Below are 8,825 nucleotides of genomic sequence, written 5' to 3'. Positions count from 1 at the left end.
ACCTGCTTCAGAAGTGACACCAAATAAAACCCATTATTTTTCTCTCATAAAACTGAATGGTTACTCCCATATGGAGAAGTGGTTCCCCCCACAATGTGCTGTTTGGGGTTTTTTGGAGACCTTGTGAGCAAAACCTATTTTCTGTTCTTCATGCTAGGTGGCCAGGCTGGCAGAGATTGTGTAAGAGTCTATCTATGTGCAGAGGATTCCAGCCCTCTCCACTCTGCAGGTCTTCACAGTATATAAACCTTCCCTTCATCCTCTGCACATCATAACAATGGGCACTTTGCTCGTTGTTAATAGTGTAGCAAACCACTGTATTGCCTAGCCACGAAATGCACAGCAGATATAAACCAGTGGTTAAAGCATATGCTGAAGGCTCCCTAAACATAAAAGAGACAACCCTATGGCCTGTGATCGACATCAGAGAACAGGCTCTATGTGTCTTGAGCTTGTGGAGGATGGTCAATGTCATGTTCAGAACTGGAAGCCTATAGGTAGAACTGGTCCTGGGAGACCCATGCTGGGTAGCCTTTTCAAGTCAAACTCCACTTCAGTTTAATGCCCTGCTGTGAGAGCTGCCTGTTCTGGAAAGCTGGAGCTAGTTTCTTTTCTCAGACAGGCTGACAAGGCAGCAGGAAGAAAATGGTCCCACACAACAGCCCAGTGAATGGAGCGAGGGAAATCTTGTCCATTGCATACAGCGATAGCGGTTTCCTCCTGTCAGGATAGTTCATGTTGTGCAGGCTCCAACAAGAAGGGCTGAGGGTTGATCCTATCTTGATCAATGTGCCATTTGCTCTGGTTCACCTGAACACACGTTGCTCTTCCCCTACTGTCACATCTCCAGCCAGCTCCTGGCTCTCTGCTAGCACAGAGATAAGAGCATTTGTTTGATCAGAGTAAGAATGTCTTGCTCTTGTTACAAGGATTACATTGAAGCAGAGCTTGGCATTTGTGTTTGTTTCTTCTTTCCTGCTGGCCAGCTTTGCAATAAAGCTTTCTTTGAGGAAGTACTTGACTGAGCTGAGCTATTTTCCCCTTTTAAAGCGGACTATTTCAAAGGATGTAGTTCAACTTTAGTCCTTGAAAGATGTTTCCCTAAACTACCAGACAGTGTAAGGCTCATCTTTACTCTGTCCTGCCTGAAGAATAGCACTGAGAAAGAGCAGGCATGTACCTCCAGTCATGGGGCTGTATCGTTGCCTGGAAAGTTACTGAAATCCAGTATCAGAATGACTGCTACTGCTAATACCATCAAATTGAGAGAGAGAGAGTTAGGTGCACAGCACACTCCTATGCAAAAAATAATATTTTTTGACTAATTCTAAATTTGACATAAAGTTAAATTTGGATTCTAAGTTCAGTTGTGAACAAAGATGAAACATTTCCCTATAACTCTAATGGGCTTGCATGTCAGTTTCTGCCTATTTCACACTGTTGACTAGGGGCTTCTGCTACAATCAAGACCAGAATTTTGAGGAAAAAGACATCCCTGGTTGCTTCTGGAGTTCCTTTTCACCATTTCCCCCCTTCATACACTTCAGTGGGGTAAAAGAAATGTCTTGCCATGCTTGACTGTTACAGAACAGTCTTGAAGCTAGTTGCATAGTATGAAACTATGTGGACTAATATAATGATTTGATGACAACTGATGCAGTTCTGCCGAAATTAAGCACATTTGGTTCTGGGAGTTTCCTAGGTGGGAGCTTACTTGAAAACTATATGTTAAGCTCCTTCAAGCCTTTGGAAGTGGGTGGCGATTTTAAGTGTTACAAATGAATGAGTAGTGCTGATCAGAATGAAAATGACTTGCTTTGCTCCATGGCTGCAAGGGAATCCAGATTTAGAAGGCACTATTTTATGTAGCTGTTACCTTTTAATTTTTATTTTAAAATCATGTTCAGATACAACATGATTGTTTTTTTTTAAAAAAACGTTCCAATTGCTTCTGTGTGCTGGAAGTACACTTGTACCATGTGCCCTGAATTATTGAGAATGCAGCATGCCATTGATGGCTTAGCAGAAGAGCTGCTATTCACTCTGACATCTGTCAGCAAAATGAACTGAAATATATCAGTAATTTGCTGTGGCAGGGTCTGTACTGAAACATTTCATTTTCATTGTTCAGAAACAAATGTCTCAGCTTTGTCTCTGTACAGGAAACACTCGTCCTCTGATACTGCCACTTGCATAATCATGTACTGCTTTTACTTTACTGGTTTTAATAGGTGTTTTTTAAAAATATGAGTAGAGACTTCACTGCCATATATATTAAGCACACAAATGCCATTTAGTGCCCATCTTCTGCCTCCCCCCCCCTTTTCAGTGGAAGGGGTTTCATATAGATTAGAATCATAGTTGGAAGGAAACTAAAGCCCTCTCCACTGTACCATATCTCACGACTGCCCCTCATTGAAGATTTCTATACAGGTTATTCCAGTTTTGAAATTCATCCAAAATACAAATGGTGCTGAGGGTAAGCATTCCAGAAGTGTCCACAAGGAAGACATAGAATAGATCATGGGTAGGCAAACTAAGGCCTGGGGGCCGAATCCGGCCCAATCGCCTTCTAAATCAGGCCCGCGGACGGTCTGGGAATCAGCATGTTTTTACATGAGTAGAATGTGTCCTTTTATTTAAAATGCATCTCTGGGTTATATGTGGGGCATAGGAATTAGTTCATTTCCCCCAAAAAAATATAGTCTGGCCCCCTACAAGGTCTGAGGGACAGTGGACCGGCCCCCTGCTGAAAACGTTTGCTGACCCCTGACATAGATTATTATTTATATGGTGCATTTGTTTCTCACCAATTTTTCAAAACACTCGAACATGCACAGCAATTTCCTTTTCATTCTCTTATATCAATTTTTGTGGGGAGAAAGGTAGGCTCAAAACGTAACTATATAACGCTATATCCTAAGATGTTTTCCGAAAGGAGGACTATGAGTATGTTCCATCATATTGAACTTTTGGGGTTTTTTTAGCTTCTCTCTTTGCCACTAGATTCAATTAATTTTCCATAGAGAAGATTGGTAAAATAGATGCAGTAGATAGTTTGACACCACTATCTCCCAACTGCCACAAAATATTTCTTCCATAAAAGTGTGCCTGTCTGTTACTGAAACACGATTGATCTGGAGGTTTGAAAGAGACAACATTTTACTAGAGTGAAGTGTTTTGTAGCCTGGAAACACAACATTATTTCTGTCTGATGGAAGATTTTTGAACGGCTTTGCTGCAATGTTAACAGTCTTGTATGGAAAGCTTTTTGAACTGAGTGCATTTTAATGCCAACCTGTCAGAGTTGGGTTGTTGGCATTGATCAGTTTTTATGTAAAAATGAAAGAAGGCTGGAATAACTAAAAATGATGGAAAGGAGAGTGTACAAAAACCTGTTACCTCTGGGGCAGATTAACCTTGAATTTTTTTTATTGCAAGCAGCAACTGAAGTAAACAGGACACATTCTCCCAAAGAATAAATCCATTAATTGGTGCTGAAGTACACAAAAGGATTGGACTGGCATGCTGAGATACTAAAATGGAATCACTGCTAATTATGCTCCATTTCAGGAAAAAATGATATATTAGCTTATGAAAAATAGAAGTAATTAGAGGAGGCTGTTTGTGCTGCTGGAACCAAATTGAAATAGATCTGTATTACAACTAATTCACCCATCGACAGGGATAGAGAGAGTACACCTATCTGACTTTTTATGCTATGGACCACAGTATCCTCCTGGAATCGCTCTGTGGGTTGGGGTTACTGTGTCACAGTGGTTATGCTCCTACCTACTATGTTGCTACCAGAGTAGCATTAGGAGACTCATTTTGCGCAATTTCCAAGTTCCATCTTAGTTCCCATACTATTTAATTTATATATGAAACAGATCATTGGAGTCACATAGTGATTTGGAATACAATGTTATCAGCATGTTCTAGATCCCCATTCTTTCTGAATCGTGAATCTGGTGTTTGGAGGCAATGGCAAACTGAATTAGGGTCAATAAACTGCAACTGAATCCAGCTGAAATTTGGATAGGCTTTGGATAGGCTGTTCATATGAGCAGAAATCTGGGAGACAGCCTGTTCTGGATGGGATAGCATTCCCTCTGAAGGAACGTTCAGGTGTCCTTGATGGCAAGGCATGCCTATTTCCAGCTACAACAGCTATTGCCATTTCTGGAATGGGATATCATTAAACCATGGTGTATTGACCTTATGTTTGGACTACTGCAGTTTGGGCTATTGATGTGGAACCATCCTTGAAAACAGCCCGGAAGTTTCAGCTTGTGCAGAATGCTGCTGCCCAGTTATTAACTGGGGCAGTGGGATGGGAGCGTGTAACACCAATCTTAAAAGCACAGCATTAGCTGCAATGTGCTACTGGCCTGATCCAAGGTTTTGATAGTGGCTTATAAAGCTCTAAACAGCTTAGAATCCAAGTATCTACAGGAGTGGCTCCTCCAATATCAGCTTACTCAAACCCTATGATCGATGGGAGTGGGGTTTTCCATATCTTTCCCACTAGGATTCATGGTTTGGGCATGCACAGCAGGGTCTTATCTGTGGTGGCATCCTGACTATTGGATGCCCTTCCACTGAAATTTGTCCTTCCTGCTGTTTACAACTTAGAAACATAGAGTTGGAAGGAACCCCAAGGGTCATTTATTCCAACCCCCTGCAATGCAGGAATCTCAGCTAGAGCATCCATGACAGTTGGCCATCCAACCTCTGTTTAAAAACCTCCAAGGAAGGAGAGTCGTCCACCTCTCGTGAGTCTGTTCCACTGCTGAACAGCTCTTACTGTCAGAAAGTTTTTTCCGAATGTTTAGTCTGAATCTCCTTTTTTGTTACTTGAAGCCATTGGTTCGAGTCCTACCCTTCAGAGCAGGAGAAAACAAGCATGCTCCTTCCTCCATGTGACAGCCCTTAAGATATTTGAAGATGGCTATCATATCTCCTCTCAGTCTCCTCTTTTCCAAGCTACACATACCCAGCTCCTTCAAGCACTCCTCATAAGGCTTAGTTTCCAGACCCTTGATCATCCTGGTTGCCCTCCTCTACACACGTTCCAGCTTGTCAACATCCTTAAATTGTAGTGCTTAAATTGGACACAGTATTCCAAGTGTGATCTGACTAAGGCAGAATAGAGTGGTACTATTACTTCTCTTGATCTGGACATTATAATTCTGTTGATACAGCCTCATGGTCCAACCAAAAGCCCTAGATCCTTTTCACATGTACCACTAGTAAGCCAGGTGCCCCCCCCCATCCTATATCTGTGCATCTGATTCTTCCTGCCTAAGTGCAGAACCTTACATTTGTCCCTATTGAAATTAATTTTGTTAGCTTCCGCCCAGTTCTCCAATCTGTTAAGGTCATTCTGAATTCTGATTCTGTCTTCTGCGGCATTAGCTACCCATCCCAGTTTGGTGTCATCTGCAGATTTGATGAGCATCCCCTCAATTCCTTCATCCAAGTCATTTATAAAGACTTTGTTATTTTAGAGATACTTTTGGTACTTTGTATGTGTTTATCTATTGATGTGCATTGTTTGTGTTATCTTTTGTTGTACATCAGCCTGGGCTTCTTTTGGAGGAAGGGTGATGTAGAAATACAGCAAATAAATATTTTTTAAAAAAACGTGCTAAAGCATTGCGCTCAATCTGACAAACAAAAAGAATTGAGAACATTTGACGCATCCCTACCATTAACTGCTTCTCAATAGCCTGAAATAAAGTTCTCTGTTTAAAATAAAATTGCTTTGCAGATGTCTTCTCTAGTGCCATTTCATTAAAATGTTGACAATTCTTCTGCATGCAAAATTATGGAGTTTACTGTTAAGAATCTTACACAAGGCAACAAGCCTTACAATTAAGATTGATAACATAGCTCTTCAGCCCAATAGCACCATTGCAGACTCTCGGGAGAGTGCAGAATTCACAGAGATTATGTTTGCTCATTGAACCTGTCTTTCCGTTCTTTTAAAAACTTCTTCAAAATCTGCATAGCTAAGCTAACAAACTAGACACTTGCTTAGCTCTGAACTGCAAAGCAGCCAGAAACCCTAACACCAGTTATCAATTTTATTTAACATGCAGCACTTCAGACATTACCAGATATAGACAAGGGGTGAATGCTTGTCTCCTGCAATCCTGGCCAGGCATGGTCTGTATGTATATGCTATATTGAATTTGTTCTATGCAAGGAATATACTTGCTTGGAGCAACCACATGGCATGAAATATCAGTCATCTATATGTCAGGTGTCACATTTCCAGATACCAGAAGGGATCTAGATTAAAGCAATGACTTAAGCCACAGGAACAAATATAGACACTAGTGCACTTTGCAAGCTCAAGTTGGAAGATTGCATCATTGCATATTTTCACTGAATTGTCTCATCAAACATTTAGGCTTCTTTGGCCAAAACCCACTGGCCCCAACTGCTGTGTGCTTCTGTTGCAAAGGGGCCCAGAGGGGATTTCCACATGGGCCAAACTGACATAAATAGAGACTATGTAGTCCCATTGCTTGGTGAATTGCATCTCTCTTATTTTCACACAGGTGATGGTACCCTGACTCAACAGAAAATTATCCAAAGTCATTTATTATCACAATGGTAAGGCTCAACCCAGATGGAGGAAAAACAGGGGAGAGTGGAAGGGGAAGAATGAACATGATTAGTATTTAATTATGGGTTGGAAATCAAATGTGCTTTGTGCAGAGCATTTAATTCTTTTCTGATAAGTCTGTTGCTAAGGCAGGTCAAACATCTGTTTATATAAGAGGAAAATTGCTCTCGTCGAGCCCTTTCTCTGTAGCAGCTCCAGTCCAACATGACAGAAATGCTCAGCAGTGTTAAATAACAGGGTTTGCTCTATGAAAGCAGACATTGGTAAATCTGTGCATTTGCTTTGTAATGCTTCATTCTTCAAAGGAAAGGATGTAACTTTCATAAGCTTCAGAAAGCTACTAGCCATGATTTTAAAAAACCCCATAAACTCTGTTCAAAGATGCTTTAAACTGCTAGATGCTGGAAGTAAACAACAGGAAATGGATAATGTTCATGAGCATCTTCTGTTAGTGAATTTGCTTGAGAAACCTGGCTAGTCACCTGACTAGTGCCATGTGCCCAAAGTGGGTTTTGGCTGTTTATCTCTGAACAGCAGTTCGCCTTCTTTGCATAGCATATGTCTTCTGAAACTGAAAGGAGTTTCAAAGTAGTTTGTGATGTGCCTTGCGAAAGCCTGCAGTTAAAAGGGAAAGGTTAAAAAATCCCATTGGGCATTCCTATAATAGTTACTCGGATCAGTTCCTATATCTTGAATTCCAAAATGAATTAAGGCTTTCCATTAAAATCTAGAGTAAGGACCATTGTGGAATATTTATTTTCACGAGTATGAGCTGCAAATTTTCTTACATGTCAACAAAAGTGTATGCTGTATTTCAGATCAAAGCTGAAGATGTTTTTCTCATGGACTTTCATCTGAGGGATTAATAGTGCAATCATATACAATATATGTCTATTCAGAAGTAATCCCATTGATCTCAATGGAACATACTCCCAATTAAGTATGTATAGGATTGCAGCCTAAGTTTCTGCATCTATATTCCTAAATCCCATGGACATTGACAGAATTTATTCATGTGGAAATGCATTTAAGGCATAAATAATTATTTCGTTTTGGAAAAAAACAATGCTATCATTACTTCATTAATTTAACTGTATTTCCAACAAAAATAGCTGGCCATTGATCCTGAACCTAAGATGCTTTTAAAAGCCAAGGAGCTGAGAGGCTGCAGCAAAGAACTTTAATCATTAATTTCTTCTGTTGGCAGCTGATATATCTTCCCACCCACCACCACAGAAGTTAATTGTAGCTCGACAGGCTGCCAAAAGGCCTTGTTGCTACTTTTGCAAGGCCATAATGATTCCAGTAGATGCCACCCCTTCTTGAATCTGAAAGTCTTTTCTTATCCTGCTTATTTCTTGTCTTGCTCTCAGTTCAGGTATCTTCTAAGCAAACATTCACTTTGCCTTCCAAAACTCTGTGATTTTGCAGTCATCATGGGAATAAGAAGGGACAAAATGGTGCCATTTGTTCCTGCTGTAATGGAACAATCTTTGGAATCCTTGAAATTAACTTTGGACTCGAAGACTGTACATTCAAGTCTTCTATTTCATGCTGCCTCTTCCGCTCTTGTCCCTGCCAGCTCACCCCCTGCACCCTCAAAATCAGCTCCAGAGAGTTAGGGTAGGAGCAGATTTTTGGAACCATGAGAGTAGAAGTAGAAGAGATTAAAATCCCACTGTGCCAGTGGAAATCTGCTGGCACAAGACTGGATAGAGCCCTTTGTTCTGAACATGCAGGTTCAGAGCTTAAGGTGTGCAAATGAGCTCAAGGATACTTGCTCAAGTTCTCTGATGACTGATTCACTTGAGTTTAAAGATTAATTGATTAAATAAATACATGCCACTGAACATTCCCTCGGGGTTCCAAGGTAATGGGGCTGGAGCTGCCAACAAAGCTTAAAGCCCACAGCTTCTACTTTTCTTTTATACTGTATCAACTCCTGTGCAGCTTTTGAGACTGTTGACCACAATATCCTTCTGAACGAGCTTCATGGCTGGACTGAGGTGGTTTTTATCGCCAGCTGCTGTTGGACTACAACTCCCATCATCCCTAGCTAGAAAGACCAGTGGTCAGAGATGATGGGAATTGTAGTCCAAAAACAGTTGGAGACCCAAGTTTGGAAAACCCTGCTAGAGTGATGATGTTGGTAGCCCTGCACATCTCACCATTCTACACTGAGACTAGT

This window comes from Podarcis liolepis (assembly GCF_965112155.1).
Source record: "Podarcis liolepis genome assembly, chromosome: 1".
NCBI lineage: Eukaryota > Metazoa > Chordata > Lepidosauria > Squamata > Lacertidae > Podarcis > Podarcis liolepis.
Note: the sequence above shows the minus strand (reverse complement) of the source record.